Source organism: Sebastes umbrosus, chromosome 11 (assembly GCF_015220745.1).
Source record: "Sebastes umbrosus isolate fSebUmb1 chromosome 11, fSebUmb1.pri, whole genome shotgun sequence".
Lineage (NCBI taxonomy): Eukaryota > Metazoa > Chordata > Actinopteri > Perciformes > Sebastidae > Sebastes > Sebastes umbrosus.
In genome coordinates this window covers 1,714,422-1,742,200 of record NC_051279.1, presented here as the reverse complement: position 1 = coordinate 1,742,200, position 27,779 = coordinate 1,714,422, and the positions used below count along the sequence as shown (strand labels likewise).

Below are 27,779 nucleotides of genomic sequence, written 5' to 3'. Positions count from 1 at the left end.
AGCATATATTGACACGCCGTCCCTGGTCTGTCCAAAAGTAACGCAAGAGGGGTACCCTGTGTGTCGGTCTCCGATGCCGAGGGGTAATGACCAAGTGGCGGTATTTGACGAGTTGGGAGTGAGAATGTGTTCAGACAAACACAAGGCTTTCATCCAGGAGACCGCTGTTCATGCAAAACCATGTATTTATTTCCTAAACCTATCTATAATTGCGTTGATGCCAAAAATAAAGTGACGCCAAGGGGCGTGACAATGCAGCCGTATGAGACGAGTTGGGATAAAAACGTGTGGAGGATTTATGGCACCCGGCATATATATATACATACGCACGTTCTGTGCACTCATATCACGTGCACATGCCTGTTTTTATGTGGTTTTATGTTTTTTTCAGACTAATTAAACGCCATAGCATCCGACCAGTAAAAAAAAAAGGGAAAAAAAATGAACGTGAACTAGTTTATTTTTTGGGACTGTGTGAATCTGTGTGAACTGAACTTTGAGCTAACTCTTGCAAAGTGTGAACTTGCACAACACTGGTGGGCGGAGACGGGCATCTAGCTGGAGGGGATTTTATGGCACAGCAAACCCCACAGGACGTCATATGGAGCTGCAAGTCTGACTATCTCGTTGTGACAAACGTTTTCTGATAGATGGAGCAGGAGAAAAAGAGACAGGAAGGTCTTTTCTCATACTTTGGGGGTCACTGTTCCAGACTGGTCACTGTTCCACACCGGTTACTGTTCCAGAAGGAACCAACCGCATAAAACACTGGTGAGGAGGCAGCAGGTGCTGATCAATGATTTATTGATGAAAAAATACACTTACAGGATGAAGTCCCAAAACAGGCAGGCAACCGAGGCAAATCCCAAAACAAAACAGGAACATGCACTAAAACACTGAGAAACCAACTGGTAACCAGCTGGACTTCTGCACACTGGGAGAGACGACGATCTGACGATCAAACGGGCACACAGACTAAATACACAAGAGCAGCAGGGTGATCAGATACAGGTGGAACAAATCAGGACGCGGCAGACAATCACAAAGGCAGGAAGTGAAACCAGACATGACACATAGTAAGGTGAGTTTATCAAAATAAGGGCACAGAAATAACTGACCAGATCTGAATGAGAATCATCAAAATCACAGTGCATTGCTGTACCATACTGTTATCATAATGTTGATATAATACTATGATTATAATATTATTAATTTGTGTGCTCACCAGAAACTTTAAGAACCATACGTATATGGCTTTAGGTATACTGTGTGTTTTTGGATAAATTGACAGCCCGTTCACACCTGACGTGAGACTGTGTTGAAATTGAATATTTATCTATTGAAAATCTATAAATTGAATAATGCTTTACATTCTTGCTGACAGTTCTCCAAAGCACACTGTAGGATTTAGATGATTAGCACCCTCACTGGCAGCCTTTTGGTTTCTATGCACTTCATTATACTATGAAAATCAACTCACAGGTGCGTCACGTTAACTTTCCAAGACAGGAAACGTCTTGAGAATATTTTTAGTATTGTTCAGGAGGTTTCCTGCGGAGGACTGAGACATGATGTTCTAATTACAGTGAACAGTTGGCACATTTGATAAGTGCCCCTGATTTATTTGAGTTTCAAAGAAAGCCTTGAAATTATACTTGCATAGAAAATGGACGGGGTCATGTTGTGTCAAGTTTATCCAATTAGGAGTTCATAGTTTTGCAGTTCTCTCAAGTGAAATATTTGAGTAATGAACTGCTGCTTATATACTTCAACAACCTAACCTCTTCCAGCTTTATATAATCTTAAGTGTGTTTTTCTGAGAAACCTTTGCCCATTTTTTTTTTTTTTCACAATTATCACAATTACAGACCAGAAAATCTCCTGCTGACCCAAACTTAACAGAAATCATGAAACGTAAGTGTTCGGTGTAATGGATTAGCAAATTCAAGGAAATGTCATCATGCTTTAAGTCAGAATTTACAGAAATCCAGTAATTCCATGACACAATTGTCCCATTCACCTCAGTTATCAAATGATATCTATTTAAATACACCAGTACATAAGATTATCTATTTTTGCAGTGGATCTCCGAACTGTGTAAAATAAAACAGGCACACATCTCTGTTTCACATCTCTTGCAATTATCGAATTAAGTAAATTATAAATATACAAGAGGTTCAGAGCTTCTTAACAATGGATACAGCCAACCCGGTCTCACAGGACGGCGTATAAATACCACGTTACATCCCGAAATGTCATGATTACGCGTTTAAGCATTTTCGCGTGTCATTTGTACACCACGCAAACATCCGCAGTTAGGAAAACCACTTAGTTAAGGTAAGGGAAAACATCACGGTTGGGGTAAAAACAACTAAACTAAGTAAACCACTACGGAAAACCTGTCACAAACAAAGACAATAATGACAAACGTCACAAACGTAACTTAACTTACAAAACACCGGTCAACAACAGTCTCAAACACGGTCAGAAGTCCGGTGTTTGTTGGACCAAACCACCTCACCACCGCCCACCATAAGTGGTTTATCTTGCTTTATAAATACTACGTCACTAACTCTTAGCGTAGCATTTATACGCGTTGCGTTTACATTGCAGTCAGTACAGTATACATGGCGTACAAATGACAAGAAGAAAGGCATTGCACGCTAAACGCCTCCCACATTATCGTGTCATTTATACGCCTTTTTCGTGCGAACGGGCTGAAACAGCAGTTCAGAGATCCAACGTACCACAAGGTCCATTTATGGATTGTTATCAAGCTGTTGATCATGTCACATGATTTTCATTGAACAGTACATTTACGATTTCCATGATCAAATGATCTCCATCGGTGTTTTAGTGTAGGCTGTGGGTAGTGACTGCTGCACACCGACGCTTGGTCACTTTCTAACGCACTGGGTCACCCCACGACGCTCCACAACAGTCAGTCAGTCACAGTAAACATGTGCTTAACTTTGTGAATTAAACACAAACGCTTAGTTAGGTTTTGGCAACAAAACCACTTAGTTAGGTTTAGGAGAAATGAAAGTGAAACTTTCTGAACGTTGTGAACACAAAGACAAATAACATGTTGGTTTCACACGAGACACGTACAGCTGGTCGGGGGAACAGGAAGTGCTAAAATGCTAACTCATTTCTGGGTTTTAGGACTCATCCCTGTAACAGAAACTAAATATTTCCAGTGAGTGTTTTTTTTTTTCTGATGCATGCAGTCTGAACATCTAACATCCTTGCAGATACATTCATTAAAAAGTATCCTCATTATGCTGATAACAAAATGTAATTGCAGCTGTATTATATTTCTCTCAAACCATCATATTTGCTGTTTGTCTTTTTGAAGTGTATGACTGTCATTTCTACTCTGGGTTGGATGTGACAGGCTTGTGTTTCAGGTGATGGAGCGACCTGCTTGTGTGGCTTCTCAAAGCCGCAACTGTTTTCCAAGAGTACTTACATTCAGCTTTCTTTTAATATGTGTGTTGACTGAAGGTAAGGTGTGACCGACTGGGACTGTGTAACAGCTCATCTGCACCTACAGTCAACATCTGAGTGGTATTCTCTATCCAACGCTGACTCCACTGCCGTATTGCAGAGCTTTAGGGGATGAACTGAAACTGATGGCTTCTTGGAAGGTAGAAAATCAATCTGAACATGCAGACTACCTGTCGGGCAATTAAGCACAATACATGTTCCCTTATAGCAGTGGGAACTGTGGGATATGTTGCAGCCTTTAAATGAGAGTGGACACACACAGTGATATTTAATAAAAGGCCATGGCAGACCCATATATTAGTGCGTCCCTACTGTGTGTGTAATGTGCATCAAGTGCTTGCCTGCTTATTCAAAATGCACTGACTGCACAATGACATTACATTTTAAAACAAAAGTCATTGAGACATGAGTACTGATAACACTGTGACGTTGTTTCTTTAAGACAGGACTGACCCTAATCAGCTCCTTTTGACCAATCTGCTCATTCTGATATCCAACACATCCCAACTCTGTTGGAAGCTCGCTGCCTAATTAGCTCACACACACACACACACACACACACAATTCAATTGAGTGACTCTATCAGGTTAATGGATATATAAATGTGTTAGATATGATTCATTTACCAAGACAGAAATGTCTGTTGGAATTATTCCATATTCCACAGTAGGCTGTAATGGTTCTCATTTAACCCTAATGCTTATCTGTAGCCTCGGGCAGATCGGACAACTCTGTAATAGTGCTGTGGAGAAACTCTAATGTCAATACAGCAGAAAGCACTGCCGCAAAAAAAAAAAAATCAAACTCTCAAATAAGACGAATAAATCTGGACAATTGACAGGGCTGCACTTTAAGAGCCACAATTACTTTTTTCATATTCATGTAGTTGTCTGACAGCACAAACAGACACATCTGTATCGAGATATCTGCTTTAATGAAACTCAAAATATACAGTCAGACAGAAAATATAATTCAGAAATGTAACTATGTGAAGCTGCCACGGCAGTGCTTCAAGCTAATGCTAACATCAGCAACATGCTCACAATAACAACATGAATATGCTGCTGTTATGCTGATATATTGCTCATTGTGCATTTTTCTGTCCAAAATCTTAAATTTGGTGAAGTTTACTCCAACAGTAGTATGTGCTACATATGAATAACACGAGCAGTATCCTACCGCTGTGGCAGATTATGAAGCCTAAAAAACCCCGAGTGCAGCTTTCTGTGACATTGACTCCAAAGCCCGTTAGCTACATATTATAATCTAAGCCACATGTGTGCTTGTAATTTGAGATTAAAGTGAAAGGATGTTTTGCCGATACCACAAAGAGAACCGAGTTATTGTTGGTTTGATTGCAAGCTTTTTGATGTGCATACTCCGAGATCCATACACAGCCACACGGCAGATCTGTATGCCAGGATCAAAGGGAAGGATGGAAATCAAAAGGCAGTGTGTTTTGAGGCTCAACCCTCAACAGTAACCTCTTCAGAAAAGAAAAGAAAGATGAACTCAAAACCCATCTCTCTCTCTCTCTCTCTCTCTCCCTCTCTCCCTCCCTCTCTCTCCAGTGGCTCTGCTTCATCCCCTCTCTTTATTGCCACCTCTTCAGCTGACACAGCCAAACTTAAGGATTGCTCATGTGTGTGTTTACTAAAGCCTCCTCCCCCGTCCCCAGTCTGATCTCAGGCCATTCCATCAGCACTGCTTCCCTTTGAAAACAACCTTCAGACCGGCGAGGAGAGAAAAAACACCTCTGGGCAGTGAAATTGCCTTGTCACACAAAAAGGAGTCATTATTGAGATAAATCACCCCATTCTATTCCATAACTAAACTCTGCCTTCCCGTGGCACCTGCCATCCAGGCTGAGCTATCACATGGACTCTCCAGACTGAAGCTCTGTCTGCCAGGAGGATTCAATACTGCCTCTGGTAGGTCTGCTTGGGCAGTGTGATCTACACGGGAAATTTTAATGGAACAGGTAAGGCCAAAAGCTAAAACACTGACTGTTTAAAACAAGACAGTAAAATATGCTGCAGGTGTCACGACTCCAGCCGGCTCCTACCGGCCATTCTGTTGTCTGCTCTGTTTGCTCTGCCATATACTAACCATCCCTGTCATTGGACATCCAGCCACTTCCTCCTGCCCCCCCCTCCAACTACCCCTCTCCTACTTTTTCTATCACCGGACCTTCCCGGCCACTTTCTCACCTGCTTCCCATTTCCTTAATCAACCTAGTGTTATATATACACCGGCCTATCTGCACTCATTCCCTGCCCACCATACCATTTAGACAGTGTGTTTAATCAAGTCAATTTCATTTTGTTGCATGTGTGGTCTGAACCTAGTTCTTCCTATTTGACCCTCCAATGCACACATTACTGGGTAAAGGGGAATGTACAGCATGATGATCGTCGCATGTTGGGCTCCCGTATGAAAGCTAAGTCAAATCCACATCGGCGCTATCATTCATTGCTGCGGTTAACAAATACACAGCTAATGTTGTGTCAGTGCTTAATGTCTCTGAGATGCCAGAGCACATCAATATGTTTCCTAGTGATTACAAATAACGACACCACTGCTGCTCCAAAGCAAACCAGCTAATGGTAACACGCAGTAATAATGTGGGGCAGTTAGCAGCCTGACACTGTCTTTATCTTCCTCACCCCGCAGAGCACTTGGTGTCATCACACAAACAAGATCTTGTGATCTACGACAGCCCTTTTTTCTCCCTCAATAGCATGTGTGGATTGGCAGGGATAAAGTAAACTGTTGGAGGGGAGGTTTTGATGGAACACAAAGGACGTGTTATCTGTGTTTGTTCTCTGTCACAGCTTTGGCCTTAGGAAGGCAAACAGTCTGGCTCAATACACAGCGCTGTGTAAGGAGAGCGGCGGAACACTCACACTGCTCTGCTTTCATTAGCTCACACATGTTGATGGGAGCTTTGTTACTCATGTTATATTGATTACATATGGATTTCAGCCTGGGTGGTAGTAAATTAATCCATGTACATTATCATGCCACCATCACACACAGCACAATAAAACACCCAAAAACAAATACCACCATTTGTCGCATATTTCTGACAGTCTGTATCTCTCGAATGTCAATTTGGCAGCAACTCCAACATGTGGGCAGAATGAACCACCGTGGGGCTCATACAGCAGCCTGTGCTGTTTAAATGACTGTCTAGACTATGATGAAGACAAAAGTACAGCGCTCTGACAGTTAAGGGACAGGAGGGGGTTGCTAGCCTCCACTGGCTGAGGCCGGGGTCTTCACGTCATACCTATCACACCCGAGCTCTCTCCGCTCTCTAATTGGAACAACCTCTTTAATTGGGTTTGGAAACCATGGAGACGGCCGCTCCGTCTGGGAGCTGATAAGCTGAAAGAGACACCTTCAACAGAGGAGATGACGCTGAGTGAGGTGGCCTTGGCTACCGAGCCAGTAAGAAGAAGTGAAGCAGATGTGACTGGCATGGAAGCGCATCAACCTTCCCACACATCCCTGTGCTGCAGCAGGTCAATAACACAGGCAACATATATCGATACAGCCCTTTCACCATTGCTTGAAGTTTTGCTTGAGTAAAACAGTTTTTCAGACAATAACTTGTGCTTTGGGGAGAAGGAATCTTTTGCTCTGTGTGACAGTTGTGGATCAATTCAGGGTCCATTAATGTGCAGTTTCATTTAATAGCTCATCTTTAACTTAGGGCTGTCAAAGTTAACGCGATAACACATTAATACAACTTGTGATTTTTAGGTTGTAGCGGCTCAGTTTTAAAGCTAGAGTGAAGATACCAACCATGTCATGCTAGCTTGTCATGAAGGAGGTTAAATAACGCTCCAAACTTACACTAAATTTTGCAGAGGAAAAATTGGCATGTCCATTTTCAAAGGGGTCCCTTGACCTCTGACCTACATATCAGTGAATGTAAATGGGTTCTATGGGTACCCACGAGTCTCCCCTTTACAGACATGCCCACTTTATGATAATCACATGCAGTTTGGGGCAAGTCATAGTCAAGTCAGCACACTGACACACTGACAGCTGTTGTTGCCTGTTGGGCTGCAGTTTGCCATGTTATGATTGGAGCATATTGTTTTATGCTAAATGCAGTACCTGTGAGGGTTTCTGGATCAATATCTGTTATTGATTTGTGTTGTTAATTGATAATTGAATAATAAATATGTACATACATTGTTCAAAGCAGCATATTTTCCCACTCTCATGTTGATAAGAATATTAAATACTTGGCAAATCTCCCTTTAAGGTCAATCTGAACAGATAAAACAATGTGCGATTAATTTGTGATTAATTGCAATTAAGCATGAACAATCATGTGATTAATCACGATTAAATATTTGAATCGATTGACAGCCCTACTTTAAATGTATTTATTTCACGGTATCGACCCACCTTGAATTTGGACTGTTTGCGAGTTTAAAGAACGGCACACCTTAGCTAAAATATATTAATCTAGAAATGCTAAATGTAAAAAAAAAAACATGCTTCCTATTTTGTTGCAGCAATAAAGAAACCCTCCGCCAACTACGGTGGCCTTCAGGTAAACATAAAAACGTGAAAGGCTCTCTCGAGCCAGTGTTTGGTTCTGTTCTGGGCTACTGCAGAAACATGGCGGATGGCTCCGTTTAGAGGACCCGCTCCCTATGTAGATATAAACACTCATTTATCGTTCCACATCCGAGTCGACAGCCTACGACGGCCTTGACGGGCTATAATCGGGCTGATATCGTGTAGTCTGAAGCGGCTATTAAAGGAGCAGTGTGTAGGATTTGGAGGAGTAGGAGTTAACAAGACATTTCCGATTCTTACAAACAGTCCCTTTAAGATGCAACGTTTTGTTTTTTTTCTGCTGCCAATATAGCGTCTGTTAGAGTCTGTGACATCAAATGGGGATATGCTATGATTGACAGATGAGTAGCAGAAGACGAAGACAGTGGTGAGCTACAAATCCAAACTCTTCAAAACATCCTTCAGAAACCAGCTAGAGATGTTTTTCTACCCTCTTTGTTTGGATTTCTAACTTATATGACAAGAAAAACTGCTCTTTGGCTTCACCCACTAAGATTTAAGTCAACCATCAATATTATTTCTATTTCCACAGCAGCTTTGCTTGCACGAAAAGTTTGGAGAAATAACACTCCACAGCCAAACACTCTTTAAAGAATAAATTTAGTCTCCATAGAGAAAAAAAAAATCAACACATTGTCCACTTTTACTACAAAGCTTAGACTTTGTGCAGAAGTGCATCACCTGTCTCTCAGCCTGCTGGTTGCCTTATGATTGATCCCAGCACCAGACAGAATCCAAGCCACCTGCATCTACTGAGACACAATAAAAATAAAACATTGCCATTGCCAACATCCAAGAATTGCCTTTACTCTGGCTCTCAAAAAACTGTTTTTAGAAATCTTGAAAGGTGATGATGAAAAAAAAAAAGAGACATTATTCAATTTGTCTGACAGTCCTATGATTGCCGGAGGCACTTGAGGCACAGAAATGGTTGGAGCAGCCAAAGATTAAAGAAATATCAATTTAAAGAATTCAGAAAGTCAAAATGTATCAACTTATATAAGAAAACAGTCTCCTTCCGTGTGTATGGAGGGAAGATGTCTGAAACTTTCACCCACAGGAACTGCAGAGGTGATGAAAACGGGTGCAGAGATAAATGCCATCTGCATAGCATGACTGTACGGGGCCGGGAGGGCAATCATGTCGGAGACAGATATCGCGGAGCTCGTTGTTTGTCAGATAATCTGATCTCTGGGATCTGGGAGGAAAATACAAGAGAAATAAGTGCCTCAAACCAAAGAAGCCATTTTAAAAAAGATAATTTAGTGCCTTTCAAAATGATTACAAATGAAAGTTACAAACATGATTCATATGGCCATTGTGTAGTCTGCCACCTCTATGATTAAAGCTGCAGTCGGTAACTTTGAACAAATATGATACGTTTTATTTTAATATATATATATATATATATATTTTTAATATAAAACTGTTGCTATATCCTGACAGTTGTGCATGAGACAAATAATCTGTGAAATAAATCATGTGCCTCTGTGTCCTCCGGTGCTCCTAACGGCATCTACAAGATTTCACAGCGTCAAAGGAAAACAACCAATCAGAGCCGAGCACTTTCTACAGCAGCTGTCAATCTCTGCTCGCGAAACTCGTGAACTCCGATCAAATGGTCAAACTAGGCAGCGCTGATCAAATATGAATCAATATTCTGTTACTGTAATGCCTATTTCTCTCCTCAGATGTTCTCAGAATAATCTTGTAGTGCACTGTTTAGCTGTAAAATGACTTGACTGTATTCAACATGGCAGCCGGGTCACAAACTTTCTCAGCTGCGCAACCCAACCCCCCCAGGAAGAGCGCCGGTCGTTGATCCCAATTTTCGTAGTGGCCAAACGGCGGTACTGCAACTTCGGTGTCCGTCACGTGATGCCATCTGGCCAAAAAATACTTTTTCCCATAGACTTACATTGGGAAAGAGACGTCTCTCACTATTTTTTTGAGGTGAATCAACTTCCCAGTTGTACCCAGTGAACACTCTAATAGCCTTATTTAAATCATTCAAAATTCAAAAAGTTGAAAATGCACTAATAGCCGAATCCAGAGTTATTTTCCTTCCTCCGTTCATGTGAATGAGACCCAGACCGAGGCTGGAGCGAGGGCTGGGAGGCGGCGTTAGCAAATTGTGACGAATGCGTGATGACTGTGACCCCGTGACCGAGCCATGGGAATGAGCGGACGCTACTGCGCCTGCTCCGTGGGCCCAATGGATGCGGAAGATCGCTGGAAGATCCGGGTACTTTTCCAGTCGGAAGTTGAGACATTATGGCTTCATGCTCTACTGATCAACGCCCTAAAAAAGCCTAAAGAGATCATGGAATGTAGTGAGCTTACTGATCTCCCAGCTAGAGAAGTGTGCGAGCAGCGCCTGCCGCCTAACGTCACTCAATCACACGAATGCAAACAGAAAAAAGCCTTGGAAGGTAAGTAGCTCCCCAGTTGGGAGTTCCTCTCGTTGAGTCGCTAGAACGGTTTGCTCCAAAAACTCCCATATCACAGCAGTTAAATTGGTGACTACAGGATTAATATCAAAGGCAGGAAATATCCTTTCAGCTTTAGGTCAGATCGTTGGAACAATCCATAAGCTGTTGTTGTGTCTGAAAGGAACCAGCTGTATCTTTATTAGTGAGGCAGGTGTCCGGGCATTACACATGCAGTTCAGCCGGACAATTATCAATAACGCTGTACAGACGGGGAGCCTACATGTCCCACAGCGAGACAGGAGCGCTTTAGTGAAAGGTGACCTTGAGTCAGAGAGCTAAAGCGCTATATACGCTGCTTTCATTTGTTTGAAAGGACCAAAAAGGTTGTCCTCTCTGCACTTATTTGATTGGATTGTCGATGGCAGGATGAGAGTTTTCTGCCACACGTCGCTGCCTCGCATGCATACGAATGCGGCGTGGAGCAGGTGATGGTCCTAAGGGGAGACTGTTCATTATTCCACAAACTCCTCTCACTAATCTGTGCATAAGAACTGTTCTGCTCTTTTTTTCTTCAGCCTCTCTCCCTCTCGCTCTCAATTTGGTCTGTGGCCTTTTCTCTAAAGGACAGCGGAGCGTGCAGTAGATATATCTGGCCTTCTTTTCATCTGACCTTTGAGAAAAGTAGCCATTATGTTACCTCAGGGTTGTGTAACACGCACCCACATACCTACAGTCATATCTCAGTTCAGCGTATTCAGCTATCTCAGCTGATTGTATTTTTAGAATGGCGGCCCTTGAGAGAGAAAAAAAAGCAAATAAGAAAATAACCAGAAGGCACACGTTGGATTATAGTTAAGGCTGAAGCATAATAACACAACCCATATGTCAGGAAGACGTGTTTTTGGTTCAACAAAAGATGTCAGACGCAGGATGTGAAGCCATATTACAACAAATGAAGCTTAGTGGAGGTCCATTCAGGAAGATTCATTCTCTCTCTCTCTGAGTCTCTTACAACTAATCAGCCGACTATGAGCGTTCACTCTTTCAGTTAAACCAACGGTCAGCAACCTTAACTATCAAAAGAGCTATTTTAGGCAAAAAAAAAAAAAAAAAAAAGAAATCTGTAGTCGCAAAACATTTGCAGAGAGGTAGGGGCCACACTGAGGGGGAAAACAAATCTGAGATTTTGAGAATAAAGTCATAACTTAAAGAGAAAAAAAAAAAGAACACGTTCAATTACTAATACTTTACTACCATACATATATATACCAATGTTATGACTTTATTCTCATAATACTACGATTTTTTTTCTCGTAATATTATGACTTTATTCTCGAAATCTCATATTATTATTTTTTCCTCAATGTGGCCCTAATACTCTGTCGTACCATAGACCTACAATAATGATAAATAAAAATGAAAATGTAAAACAAAAAAGAACAAAAAAAACCTTGAGTTAAACCAGCCAGATTTTGCCATGATCTCCGTGAGCCGTATCATATTATTGCTGTCAAACTTTTAAACCGTTCTCTTTGCTGCTGTCTGTTGTCATTTCAGTGCGTAATTGATGTGACCCTCCCCCCACCCTCACATCCAGCGCCCAGGGTCGCCACCATCATCAGAAGTCCCGCTACACATCACATCCATCCAGATCTTCAGGCCTTCTCTTTCATCTCTTCACCACCACCACCACTACCAGTGTCTAGACTCCATCGGGGGGATATTCCTCTACTACTCATCTCTACCCCCTAAACGATTGATGACGTCGTAATGGGGTCTAGTGGCCAAAGACTTCACATTTCTAAACATTATTATGCACCATGTCAATACATTTATTTCAAGAAGTCTCTCCTGATTGAACTGCTGCTGAACAAGTCCTTAAAGAGCAGGTTGTCGGAGCTGTGCCATTACCACCCTAAAAATACTGTATCAGGTGAAAACCAACATGGGGCTTCCATCCGGGAGAGCGCTGTTCATGTCCCATGTGAAACCAACGACGTGTTGTTTGTCTTTGTGTTCACAACGTTAAGTTTCATTTTCCCCTTTACAGACATTTTAAGCCAAACCATGACGTTTTTTTTTCCTAAACCTAAGTAAGTGGTTTTGTTGCCCAGATGTACCATTAAGCAATCATAGAGTGACGCGCTGGGCTATCCAGTGCATTAGAAAGTGACGCCACTGGGTCCTTACCAAGCGTCAGTATAGCTGGGTTTGCACCAAAAGTTCACAGGATTTTTAGTCCCTGGAACTACTTTTCCAAGAACTAAAAGGTTCCTTCAGCCCACTGTTGTCTGTGTTTCCACCACGGTCTAAAGCCCTTTGAGGATTAAGCAAATTAGTCTGTTTGCGTATGAAAAAGTAACATGACATGGGACGAGGGCCGCTGGTGGTGGCAGGGTTCAACTCTACAGCCTGACATGGGACGAGGGCCACTGGTGGTGGCAGGGTTCAACTCTACAGCCTGACATGGGACGAGGGCCGCTGGTGGTGGCAGGGTTAATCTCTACAGCCTGACATGGGACGAGGGCCGCTGGTGGTGGCAGGGTTAATCTCTACAGCCTGACATGGGACGAGGGCCGCTGGTGGTGGCAGGGTTAATCTCTACAGCCTGACATGGGACGAAGGCCGCTGGTGGTGGCAGGGTTAATCTCTACAGCCTGACATGGGACGAAGGCCGCTGGTGGTGGCAGGGTTAATCTCTACAGCCTGACATGGGACGAGGGCCGCTGGTGGTGACAGGGTTAATCTCTACAGCCTGACATGGGACGAGGGCCGCTGGTGGTGACAGGGTTAATCTCTACAGCCTGCAGTTCAGTGTGTCTGTTTCATCTAAAAAAAAAAAAGAAACACACATTGGAAAAAAATAAACCTTAGAAAAAAATAAACGTTTTATCCCACTGCGACGATATTTACCGAAAATGAAACTAAGCGCGTGTCTCCACAGTAAATCATCTGTTGGGTGTTTGACAGTTATTTATTTGTGCTTTAGAACGTAATCGCCATGAAACAATCAGAAAATAAGAGTTTTACTCTCAGTCAAAGCACTGCTGCTCTCTCCCTCCTCTCCTTCATCCTAAAATGGTCCTAAATTGATACTAGAGTACTTCCTTGTTCATGAATGAAGCGGTACATGAGTTGAAGAAGCGGTGCTGTGTGCGTGTGTGTGTGTGTGAGTGCGTGTGTGTGTTTGTGTGTTTTACCAATCAGCAATGGTAATCCTGCAAACTGCAAAAGTACTATCCCCTGACCAGGGCCTTTTGGGGGGGGTAAAAAGACCCCATATATTGTCCCCGGAACTTAATTTAGACCCTAGTCCCTGGGGTCGAAACGTAGTGAGTTTCTCAAAAGGTTCTTAGTTCCGGGGGAAAGTTCCTGCGGTGGAAACAGGGCCTAAGTGACGAGTTGTGATGAGAACATGTTGCAAAGCTGCACCCGCCTCAAGTAGGCCTCACTTTTTCCAAAGTCGCATAACTCTATACATTATTAACAACTGTTTCACAGGCTAAGTAGTTCTCCCCATGACGAGTAAACCCAGTTTGACATGCAAATTTGGTGTAGTGCTCCTTTAGAAGAAAGTTGAAGGAGGGAGGTGGGGATTGATGGAGAGAGGTGGGTGATGTTGGCTACATGGCATCAAAACGTGTGAGTTGAAATCAAATAAGACTTCTTAAGAGTATACAGCCTTGCTAGCAGCTCTGTGAGGCTGCACTTTGGCACAGCGGCACGCTCACAATGGCAACGCTAACATCCAGATGATAACGGGTATCATTTTAAGATGGACCCATTTTGGTGAATAAATATCATATTTAATTTTCTTGGTTTGTAAATAATTAAGAGCTAAGAGAAAATACATGTGAAACCATATGAAACAGCCATTTACAAGAAAAACTAAAACAACCACACACATTATTGTCCCAAAGGTATCCTGAAATAGTGTTTTACTCATCCTGCACATTACCATGTCGTCATGTCACCGCTTCAATGTCACAAGAAATCCAACAGCGCACTGAGCATTTTATATCATTTACAGTGTAGTAGTGCTGACGGCAGTACAGATATTGTCCCTAACCAGCAGTGGAATGCCAATAGGTCTCCTCAGGCCATGGGGACAGGCCTCCAGTGAGCAGGCTGGTAATGGGCTCCCTGTTTGGAGCGGAGTGGAGCAGCCTGAGGACTTGGCCCGAGATAAGGAAGAGTAATGATCTTTGGCCGACGACTGAGCCGCGCTGTGGCCGCTTCCACTCTAGCGGTCTCATGCTGCACACCAACAAATGCACAGCACGGAGTCATCGCTCCAGTCGAGGATGTTTTCTGGAAGTCCCACTGAGCGTCTGAAGCTCAGTGTCTGGGATGTGCAGAGGAGCTCCCGGGGGAAACGAGCGCTGTCCCGGGCCCTGGCATTTGAAAATGCCGTTCTTCCTGTGTGGTTTCTGGGGGGCTTCCTGGGCCTGGCTGCAGGACCACAACAGATGGCCAAATGGACATCAACGACGCGGCCTTCTGCTGCCATCCTCATGCCACATATGCTTCATCCCGCGGCTATGACTTCCTGGAGATTGCTTTCTCACAGACCCTCACAGCCGTCACCATGGCTACACAACCCCAGTTGTGAGGAAAAGACCTCAGCATGCACAAACACACACACCCCAGTATTGAAACCGTCTTGAGGCCCTAAATCGCCTCATGCGAGGCACTCCAAAGCCACTGGGGGATATTAATGTATCACCCTAACACATACTGGTAATGCTGGACCTTCACTTTATCTTTTACATTCCCTAATTTTAAGATTTCACATGTCATGAAGCCGAATCGTTGGTACCAGATGATAAGATGCGTCTCAGTCAAGCCTCAACAAAAGCTGACTCTTGAGTGAATGGATTTCACTCTCTGGTTATGACGAGATAATCGGAGGCCTTTCCAAACACAAAGCCCAGCAGTCATCTGGTCATGCTTTGGGGAGCAATCAGGCTGCTTTGGCTGACTGATAAGCTCAGGCAAATCAGTGGAATACTTTGAAAGCAAACACGATTGATTATATTGCTATCAAATTGGCTCCGCAGAGCCTGGTAGATGAGGCAGGTGGACGAAATGGAGGAAAGTACACATGAAAGAGAACTTTGAAGAAATTAAATTACAATGACAAAGGCAGCTGTGCAGACCAGTCGTATTGGGCTTTATGCTAATTAGTAGCATTTGTAAGCTTTAAAGGACCAATGTGTAACAATTTGGGGGATCTATTGGCAGAAATGGAATATAATATTAACCCTGACCCTGGCCAGAGCTGGCCAATGCTACACTGTGATTGCCCAGTCTGCATTCGAGGGGCGGGACTAAGCAAAGGGGGCAATTGGCCAACCTTGCGTTGCATTGCAGCTGTAGTTGAGCCAGGTGCAACTCTTTTGCTGGATGACCCTGCATATTTTTGCAGGAGCCCTCTGCATCAGCACACCTGCTGTACCAATGCACCGGCCTCACTGAAATAAAGGGGATTGAGCTTTTTCACACAGTGCTTACGACGGTCTGGACAAATCTTATCCTCCATCTTTCATTCCTTTATCGACAGAGACATAAAAATATACTCAAATCATAACATGGCAAACTGCAGCCCAACAGGCAACAACAGCTGTCAGTGTGCTGCATGTGATTATCATAAAGTGTGCATGTCTGTAAAGGGGAGACTCTCCATTTTCATTCACATATTTTGAGGTCAGAGGTCAAGGGATCCCTTTGAAAATGGTCATGCCAGTTTTTCCTCGCCAAAATTTAGTGCAAGTTTGGAGCGTTTTTTAGCCTTCTATGCAAAAAGCTTGTATAAAAAGGATGGTACCAAGGGATTCTTTAGGTTTTTCTAGTTTCATATGATGCTATCTTGACTCTACCTTTGAACCGAGCCCGCCCGAAAGATTGACTGAAAAATTAGTGGCGTTAAAATTAATTTGCGTTAACGCGTTATTATGGTGTTAACTTTGACAGCCCTATCACATACAGTATGTTTGAAGAGTACCGATGACCACTTTTTAAGAAAAAAAGAAAAAAAAAAGGAAAATAACATTGGACCAGATCAAAGAGACAACACTCTGTCAAATATGCACACAGCCCAATATTGGCCTCAACATTCCTCAGGCCGTATGTCTGCAGTGACACTGCAGACATTATACCAACTGTTGCAAGGAGAAGTTTCCATGTCCTCATCTTTTATATTTCGGTCAGACACATGAGTAATTACAAAGAGACAACACAGACACAGCAGCTCATTATCTGCATTCTGTTGTTCTATCACTCCATTCTCTGGGGAGAGTAACCATGGCATCTCTATGCCCTTGCCAATACTTTGTGGAACAAACAAAGTTGTGAGGCAGAACCAGGAACTAATTTCATTAGCGGCTGCCATTTGTGACTGATTACAGGCTGTTCTCAGTGGCTGGCAAGCAGGTCCAAAGTTCTGGGAGGTTAATAACCAGTAACAATCAATTACTTAACCAATCTGATATGATCAATGGGGTTTCCAATCCGGCAGACAGCGAGATGAGTAGTGGAATACGATAAGACCTCAAACATGCTGAATGCTCTCCAGCAGCAATGAGCCGCAGCTAAACTGTTCCCAAAAGCTCGACTGTTTTACATCAGCTTAAGGGAGAAACCTCCAAAAAACAACAACACATAACATTTCTGTCTTTTTTTTTAAAACCAAGTTGCTCAAGCAAAATTGTCTAACAGAACACCACCACAATACAGCCCGATCCACGCAGGAGGAAATGGAAGTCTAATGAATAAGGAACTAAAGATGAATGAAATCTAATGGGCATATTAAGAGGAAACAGACAGAGGTTGGATCAGAGTATGTCTGCATTGACAAAAAAGAAAACAGTGCACCAGCAGCATCGTAATTAGTGTACTATCAACCATCAGTAGGCTCTCCTGTACTGCCGTGCATCTCCGACCACATCAGGACTGATTATTCTAATGATGTCTAAACCTCTGTCCGGCTATTATTCACACATCACAGAGCCTGGCCTTGTTATCTCTAACGGCAAGGCCTCTTGTCTCCCTGAATCCACAAATTAAATCCAGAAAAATGTCCTTACTAAAGGGTCTCAGTTGTCATCCAGCATTCAAGTCACTTACTCAAGCTATTAGGTGAGCTACAATGCTCATTCTCAACATCATTTCCTGATAGGAGGAAGAAAAAGTTGGATAAAAAAGGCATTCCCATTTTGTGTCATAACAGTGGAGGTGCAAAGCCGTGCTGGAGGCTACGATGTGTATTAAACCTGCAACATTAGTGTTGTACATAACAAACAACATGCTGGTGCTACAGGCAAGGCCATGGGAGATGGGTTATCTTATAGCTAACATGAATGGGCTTTCGAATTTTCATGGCAATCTGTCTGTGAGATATTTAGTGTGCGTTGTAGATATGCAACGCTCATGGAGTGTCCGAAATGGGTCCATGCTCCAGTAGGCATGAATCAGTTAATTCATTCAATTCATAAATCATGACAATTCATTAAATGTTGATGTTCTTTTTGTAAAACTCTCCCGCACATTCAAAATCAGTTTCTACTGTTGTTTTTTGATGCGTTTGTTTCCCATATGGATAATCCAATGCTATTTCTCTTTCATTGGTCGTTTTGCCTATTTGCTTGCTTGTTGAAGGTCACTGGACAACGTATCATCATACAACGTATCATCATACAACGTATCATCATACAACGGTTCGTATAATATCTTACAAAAGTTTTTTATTTTTTTCATTTTTCACGCGTTCTCCTATGAATGTCCAGCAACACAATCGATCAGTGAGCCTGTGCAACCTGTTGTTTACCAAACAACCGTACTTCAAAAGAGTTTGGTTTAAAATAAGTACGATACCTAAGTTACGTATGTGGCGTTAGTTAAGTATGTAAGTTATGTAACAAAAGTAAGGTATAATAAGTGTTGACTTGGTTTCACACAGTGTTTGTTTGACCCATCCATCCTCCACCACTTCCTCCCAATGCAGACTTTGTCATTCTTTATGTCGAGTCACCTTGAGACTTCCTCAGAGGCAGCCTGTACGTCCTGGCTCACAATTACGTAGGTTATTTACGAGTTATAGTGCATTACTTTTCATAGGTACCGACAGTGAATGAGAACAGCCTGCACTGCACTGAAATATAGTTATTTAACCCTCCTATCATGTTGAAAAGAAAAACATAGATCTATTATGTCAGCTGTCAAAGTGACCCTGATTGTTAAAATACACTAACAAACTGGCAAAGGAGGAAATAAATGTGAAATCCGTGTCTATGTACACAAATCAATACATTAAATTATGATTTAATTTCATAATAGCGCAGTGCGACTGCGCTATTATATAATGTAGAAGAGCAGGGGAAACAACCGACATGATCTCCTTCCATGTTTTCCAATGTGCAGAACAACCCGCTCTCACTCACAACACATCAAATACCGATGATTGGTCATTTTGGCATTTATATTACAGACATTTCTGTTATTTAGTTATTTATTAATTTATTTGTTTTGATAATATGCCAGTATTTGACTACCTTAATTGTTAAAGTAAGAATTATGGCCAATGATCAACTGTAGAAGGTTAACATTTTCAAAATAAAGTTATTTTCTTTGTCTTCTCTATTGAACCGAAAACATATCGAACCGTGACCCCAAAGCCGAGGTACATACCGAACCGTGAATTGTGTGTACTGTTACTTCCCTAGTAATAGTAATAGAAGTAATATGACTAAGTGACAATGACTATGTGCAGTTTGAAAAAAAGAATCTCACCTCAAGTTCACTTACTAGATTTTCTGGAGCTTTAAACTGCAATCTGACAGTCTTCCTCTGCGGATAGAGTTTGCATAGTTGTCATGGAGACACCTCTACTTAGACCCCCATACTTGGGTCATGTGATGAGAACTGAGTCATCTCCATGAGAACTGAGCAAACTCCATCTGCTGAGGAAGACCATCAGATGCGGTGAGAGCTCTAGAAAAAGACAGAGTGTGTGGCCCATGAGTTAAAATTGCAGCGGAGAACATTTCCATCACAGTTCCCAGTGCATAACATAGCTTCATTTATTTAGTTAGTTTTAAATGAAAAGTGTTGAGAAGCATTTAGTATAAAACAATATGCTCCCATCATAACATGGCAAACTGCAGCCCAACAGGCAACAACAGCTGTCAGTGTGTCAGTGTGCTGACTTGACTATGACTTGCCCCAAACTGCATGTGATTATCATAAAGTGGGCATGTCTGTAAAGGGGAGACTCGTGGGTACCCAGAGAACCCATTTACATTCACTGATCTGGAGGTCAGAGGTCAAGGGAGCCCTTTGAAAATGCCCATGCCAGTTGTTCCTCACCAAAATTTAGCATAAGTTTGGAGCGTTATTTAACCTCCTTTGTGATAAGCTGATATGACAGAGTTGGTACCGATGGATTCCATAATCTCTAGCCTGCTCCGACAATCAAAAATCACAAGTTGCGTCAATGCGTTCAAGAAATTAGTGGCATTAAAACGAATTTGCATTAACGCGTTATTATCACGCTAACTTTGACAGCCCTCATAATACTAACAAATAGGAAAGAAGTCAGATGTTCTCTTGATCTCTTACATTTCGGTGCTTCAGACATTCTCACAAAACATGGGGTATGATGCCAATTGGTCAGACCAATGTGTTTATTACTGTACATTGAATTTTGCCCCGGGTGAAAAGTACATAATGTAAACACATATACATACATTGGCGGTGGGAGAATGTTTACTGTTGCCTGTATGACGGTTGCTGGATAGTAGAGCTGCTCTTAGTGTTATGACTGCTGAAATAATCACACAGTACCAAGCAAAAGCAAACGATCAACACAGTGTGACTGTGTGCCAAAGGATGAGCGTGCATTTGTGCAAACACCACAGCAGATGGCAGTTCTGAATGGGAGCCATACGTAAACATTATTCACAAATGTGATGGAGGTCTCATGTCATGCTGACACGGCTGAGTGTCTCTGTGGAGATTTCAATACGACGCACTTCAATCCAGACCAACTGTATACACTGTCACCTCAAATGTTTTTTACTCTGATTGATGAGACAACAAGAAATGCTCCATTATTGCTGTGGTCAGGAGAATTGGGCGACCCTAAAAAGGAGTCAGAGGTTCGTAGGTGGTTGACAAACCCAGAGTACACTGTCTGCTTTTGAGGTTTAAAGTTTATTACATTGTTTGAGCAAAGCAATAAAACTGTAACACAATGCAAAGGGCATTTCCAAGTTTGCAGTTTATATTGTATAACATAATGCACACATGATCATAAGGTCCATTAGTGACAGCCACCAGGATGCACAGGTCTGCACTGTTTTCAGTTAGTAGCAAGAGCTCCAGGCTTCACTGGCTGCAGTTTTCTGGCTAAGCTTTCTGAGCCGCAAATAGCAATCCTGATTACAGGTTTCTGCATCACTCCTTTGTCTTTAGATTTTTTGTATGTGAGTCTACCTTCATATTTCAAGATTAATAGGTCAACAACAACATTAAATGCAGCAGCTAAAACAACAATATCACTCTATATTTCAGCTGCTTGGCAGTAATGTTAGCTGACCAGATGAAGGTCTCTCCATGAATCACTGCTGATCCTAGTGTTGGCTTTTCCTGCCTCAGCCTCCCGACCGCGGCCGGAGGGAACAGGGGAGACGCCTGAGTTTTGGTCGGAGACAATAACGTTTCTCGCTGCAGAGCCCCGTCACTTCACAAGACACGGGAAACCTCTGTTGGTCTGGAGGAGCTGCAGCAGTTATTTCTGCACAAACGTCCACTGAACATTCACTAGATATTCTCAGAGCTAAACTAACTCTTCTGCAGTGTGGAGTGAGCAGCATGCACGTGAGAGGTGGAGCGAGAGAGCGAGAACGAGCGCGGTGTGTGAGTGAAGGCAGGCAGAGGAGCAGAGTACAGCAGAGACTCCGGTCCTGGAGACCAAAGCTACGGTCTCTCCCGCGTCCTCTGACCGCGGCCAACACTGTTTAACAGCTTCACTAGATACTACCAAGAGGTTTTGGTGCTTCACTGGAGTTTGTGTTGGAGTCTGAGTCTGAACAGCGGAGACACACGGGAGCGCGCATGGGACACCGACCAGCAATGATTTATACATGTAAGAAGTTACAAACAGTCCCTTTAACAAAGGCAACATGCTAGCAAAAGATTGCATATTTATACATCAAGTAGTTACGGAGCAACATTAGCATTCATTTGGAATTGTGTTTCTGGCCACACAATAAATATAAGTCCAATACTCACTTCACCAACTACTGAGAAAAATACCTGTCTCCTTAGCTGCTGAATGCTTCACTATGTTCACAAGCTAGTCGTTAGCGTTCACTGAAAACAGCTGCTACTGGATGAAGGTTGATGAGAACTGAAAGACTGAACCAAAAACAGTAAAACCAAGACAATGAACTGAAAGATGCTCAAATCCTCCCTTGTTCTGAGGGGACCTGTAGAGTCGGGTCATGACTCGTCACATAAAGACTTTGTCACTGCAAGCTTTCACATCACACGTAGTCATTTGATCCGTTGGTTTTATGTAAAGATATGAATGATATAACTTGTCAACTGATAACATTAATGGCTGCATTCCATTCTGGTGTGCCAGTTCTACGGCTCTGCTATTGTGCATGTTTGCCTTGTCTTAAGTCAGATGGCTCCTCCTACAGCAGGGATATCCAATCAAATTTAAAATGTTACTGAAATGTCAACGTACATTTCCATATCATTTCAACAATATTCATCTTCAATTCTCAAAGTAGGATATTTTTAACAAACAGACACATTGAACTTGTGTGGAATACCAATATCTATCTTTACCATAAATGGAAATGAGTCCTGGTAAAATGAACTTCAAATAAAAGAAAACAAGACAGAATCTTCAGAATAAAATAAATAAAAAAGTGCCTTTTAGAAAAACTGCAAACAGAGATTTGAGCAGCTCCTTTTCATTTAAATTTACAACATTAACCACGTGTTTAAACCTGTGACCGTAATCCGGGAGAAAACATGTTTCCCTAAAAATGTAATTGAGAATGCAGATTAGTTTTATGGGAAAGTAATTGATTCAGAAGCATGAGGAGAGTTCTAAGGTTAGGTTGGGACAAGTCTGCACACTGTAGTACATGTTAGTGATTGTTAAATGGCTTCACCTACACGTCATTAAACAAACGCTGTGAGACAGAAAAACCTTTACAGTGTGACCCACTCCCCATCTCCCAAAAACCATGGTTGGGTCTAGTATAGAAATGTATTCACTCATAATGTGATACACTGAATCATCATTGAATAATCATGACAAACCAGCAGATAATCAAATAGCAACTAGAATAACAAATAGCAAGATGAAAGAAAAGTGAGAGTGGTAAGAGAGAGCGATCTGCCGTCCAGATCGACTAGATGAGCAATGAGTCACGGAGAGAACACCCACCATTCAACATCCTGTTACGTATTCTCTGGCGAACGCACCACGGAGTAACAATTCATTTCAGACATGCCAAAAGAATATGGAGAGTTCAGATTATATTAATAAACTCAAGCAAACACTCATCTGCTTTTCTAACTTTTATGAGTTATGTAATGTGTAAATGGAACATGTGATACGGTGAATCATATTTGCAACACACACGCACAGTACACCTACACTCACTACAGGCCCTTCTGTATAGATTTCAGTTTCATAGTACATATTCAGAAAACAATCATTTATTCCATTTCCTCTCTTGTAGTTTTTCTTTTGTCCTGTTGTATTCTGGATTTCATTTTTGTATTATTTCTCTACAGAAATCAGGGAAGTGAAGCCGTCTTAAAATATCTTGATTATGTATACTGTATGATAAATGTAACTTTGTCTAAATGATACAGCCAGCCAGGTCAGCAGACCCCTACATGCTACATGTACTGTACGCCACTCTTAGCAACAAATGCACCCTGCACATTTTCAACCTGATCTCATCATGTAAATATCGAGCCATTTTAGACTTTTTGTGTCATTTAACGTCATGTTGTCACCCTGAAATGGTCACGCTTATGTTTAAGTAACAAAACCACTTAATTAGGTTCAGGAAACACATCATAGTTTGGCTTAAACTAAGTAGAATCCGTATGTAAACAACGTAACATGAGTACAGAGAACCCGTCACAAGTGTCACTAACGTAACTTCAAAATAACTCAACGACACTTTGAGACACAAACACCGGTCTCCTGGTTAAAAGTCCTTTGTTTGTCTATTCAACGCAGTCTCATGGCACTTAGTGAAATAGTCACAAGACTTAATCTATTTGATTCGTGTACATAGACACAAATGTCCCCGTTTTTTTGTGAGTTTTCCTACGAATGTCCAGCAACACGTGATGCACTTGTCCAATTCCGCTCCAGTCTTTTCAAAATAAAACTACTTAGTTAGCTCAAACAAAAGATCGCGGTTTGGGTTAGAATTACTTCGATAGTGGCGTAACTAGAAAAATAAATCAACTTTGACTTCTGGTTTCATACGGGACATGAACACGAGTCTCCTGGGCGAAAGTCCTCTGTTTTTTGACCCGAATACACGAATCAATACATCTGTCTATCTATTAGCTATCGTTCTTTCCCACGTGACTGCGTCATCGGCTGTCCTCGGGATTCTCCACACACAACAGGATTCCCATCGTAAATATTGAACTTGTTTGATATTTGCAATTTGAAATCGGTGCGGCCAGGATGGACTTCTGAGCCGATCGGAGGATGTAAAAAACACTCTTAACATACCTCACGCCTGAGCATCTGGAAAGATAATCTTTAGAAGCATCAAACAAATCTGTGTTTTTCTAACAATTGTCGGGAGGAATCAGCTTGATTCTGGTGTAGTGTGAACCCGGCATTATGTGATGAATATTGGTCTCCCTCAAAGATTAAAAAGTTCAGACTGAACCCATTTCAACATGTAATTTTATGGTTATATTTTAGCCTATCTGATTTTGTCAACAGAGTAAATCATAAAAAGATACTCAATTTACATTAGGATGCTGCTCCTAAAAACATTTCAAAGACCTGAGTGGAATGGAGAATAGGAGGAAAACAAAAAGCAGGAAGCATCCATCCATCCATATGTGGCTTCCTGCCAGAAGAACAACAGATAGCTCTTATGTTAAAAGAGGAACTGGTTGTAACACACTCACTCAGCCATCCCTTCTCTCTGTCATATTTCTGCATGTCTCCAACAATATGGGCTCCTTCCAAAGACACACACTCCTCACGCACATCCTCAGGCACAACATGTTTACAGCAGATAGATTTACACACTACAAACATCTGTGCTTCCTTGTTGTGTAAAGAGAGCACCGGAGAGGCATCTTGATGGCCTCCCATCCCCCTCATCCCTGCCTCCTATCTCCTCCCCTCTCCTCCTCCTCTTCCTCCCCATGTCTCTGTGTGAGGCTGCAGCATCCGTCACTAAAGGCAGAAAAACACAGGGTGAAAAGGAGGGATTCCTCCAGCTTTACCTTTCAATGTAGGGGAGTGATGTGGGCTTTGATTCAGCTCAGATGTTGCTGCTCCTCAGCCTCGGCTAACAACATCATGTGACCGAGAACCACCTGCTCCTGCTGCCTGGTCATATGACCAGATTAAGCCCCGGCAAGGATCTCTGGGATTTGTAGTTGAGGGGATGGAAATGATGGGATTTCATTCTAAATGAGATCCTGTGTGGTGGTTAAAAAGCAGAACTGAATTACCTTAACACTAAAATATAGCTTATACCTCAGCTCTATGGACAGGATCTCAAGATATTTTAATACAATTTCATTAAATGTATGTAAATAAGTGGAGCAATGATATAAGCCTCCCTGCTCATTCTCTACCCTTGGCGTGCACCAGCCTGAACTCAAAGCGCGTCGTCGCCGCCTCACGTTTCCTGGAGAATGAAAGAGAAAAGTCAGCCCTGCAGTAGCACTGCCGAGGTTACTGGTCATGAGGTAGCGTTGTTGAGTTGAGGTCCTCTCTCATCAGATACTGCAGTGGCCCTAAGCTTCAAACTATGACGCTCTAGGTGCCCCTCTAGCGCCAGTTTTTGGACTCAGGGATGGCGTGTCAGTACACACTCCTTACACAAAGGGTATCTTTTCAAGATAAACTTCCGTCTTCAGAGGAAATTAGGTTTAGGCAACAAAACTACTTAGTTAGGGTTCAGAAAACGATGGTTGACGATAACTTGACTAAAGACTCACAGGACAAAGTGAGTCAGCGTTGATTTTTAGTTTCACACGGGACATTAAAGCTGTAGTAGGCAGGTTAGAGCAAATATGATTTTAAAAAAAGGTTAGTTTTATAAAACGGTCATCTTATATGACATTATATAACCAATCAGAGCCGAGCTGGTGCCTTGCCGTCTCTGAGCAGCTGTCAATCACTCGCCGATCAAACGGTCAAACTAGACAGCGCTGATCAAATATGAATCCAGATTCTGTTACTGTAATGTCTATTTCTAGCATAAAATGTTTTCAGAATCATCTTGTAGTGTTTAGCTGTAAAATGAGAAAGTTTGTGACACGACCGCCATGTCGAGATCAGTTAAGCACCGCCCACCAGCCGGAGCAAACTTTCTCATTTTACAGCTAAACAGTACACTACATGATGATTCTGAGAACATGTGAGGAGAGAAATAGGCATTACAGTAACAGAATATTGATTCATATTTGATCAGCGCTGCCTAGTTTGACCGTTTGGTCAGAGTTTGCGAGTGATTGACAGCTGCCTCCGTTGAATGAACAGCCAATAGGAACGCTCTCTCTCTCTGAAATGCCCGTCACGGGCTAGATTTTCTAAAGCCTGAAAACAGAGCCATGAGGAGGAGCAGAAGTCTAGTTTTCTCTCAGAACACTTGAATTACAATATGCTGAAAGATTATTATGGAATTTCTGCCCAATGATGCCAAAAACATTCTGCCTGCTGTCTGCAGGTTTAACGGTGATCTCCTGGTTGAGTCCTGTGTTTATACTACGTCAGTCGGTTTACACTGGACGCTAAAGGGTGCCTCGGTGCGTCAGTATCAGATGCCGAGAAGCAATGACCAAGCTACGATATCTGATGAGTTGGGTGAGAACTCCTATCTCGGGGTGCAGCTGTATAGCACCCTGAAAATTAGGCTTTGGGAACACTTGCCCGCTGCAACGGCACCACTCTTGCTCTCGAGCACGCCCTTCTGCATCTACATTGACAACAATGGATTTGAGGGCGCAAAAAAACACGGCATGTGAACAGCCTCTAACAGTGCAGGCAATAATAGCCCAGTAATAGTAATAAATAAGCAACACAGTATATTATGTGCATTACAAGTGTTCACACGTCTGGCTTTTTAACATTTGATGCTGTCAGTATGGTAAGCGGTGCAGTTTTGTATTTCAGTTGGTGAGCTATTCCAAATTTGAGAAGCTCTAACAGAGATGTAAGATTGTCTAAAGGAGGGATTACACAGCCTCCTCCAGAGCAGACCTTGTTCCCCAGTTGTTTGATCTGCTCTGCTTTATAAAAGCACTACAGGGGAGCCACTCAGAATCCCAAACATCAAGCAACGTCTTTTATGAGAGCACATAGGCCTATACCATGTGATTGCCTTGTGCAGTGCCTACATTGTGTGTACATGATTAACAATGCACATAATGTTTTATAATTTCATGTGATTTGAATGGTTTAATTTGTCTATTATTATGATAATTATTATTATTATCATCATTACATGTTTGCAGACAACGGAAGTGGTGTAGAGGTGCAAATGCAGAAAGTCACTCAGGCCAGGTTGGCTTCAGATCTGACCACTGGGCACAGACGCTGGAGCTTAAGACCGACAGCGAGCCAGCTGGACAGCAGGTCCGAGCCAAATCTGACCATTCTCAAATGAAAAATGCACTTTTGTACTCTGTATTGTGTTCGAAAGTTTTGTAGCTAACTCTGTCGATATAAAAGCTGGCTGCTGGAGGCCTCGTGGTCCCGTCGTAGAGTCCGTCTGTTTACCTCGTCGTCGGTATTAAAGCTAGACACTGTTATATTCATATATGTGTCTGCAGTTGTTGATTTTATAACTGTTTGAGGTGAATTCATGTGTCGAGTGAGCTAAAAAGTTAGAATACATTCCATAAGAGAGACTTCATGCCGTTTTAGAATTAAGAACATTTAGAACAGTTAAAAAGATGATTTAAATGTTTTAGAGAAAGTTAAAAATG

The 27,779-nt window shown here is 42.2% G+C and overlaps 1 protein-coding gene across 5 annotated transcripts in view; it reads right to left on the bottom strand.

The window, feature by feature from the left end:
- Nucleotides 1-25,193, bottom strand: part of tsnare1 (T-SNARE Domain Containing 1) — a 153,342-nt gene extending 128,149 nt beyond the window's left edge. For all 5 annotated transcript variants that reach the window (XM_037785345.1, XM_037785347.1, XM_037785346.1 and 2 more), the window contains exon 1: nucleotides 25,065-25,193. The gene's annotated coding sequence lies outside the window, so the exon portion shown is untranslated. The remainder of the gene's footprint in view (nucleotides 1-25,064) is intronic.
- Between the last annotated feature and the right edge of the window lie 2,586 nt (nucleotides 25,194-27,779).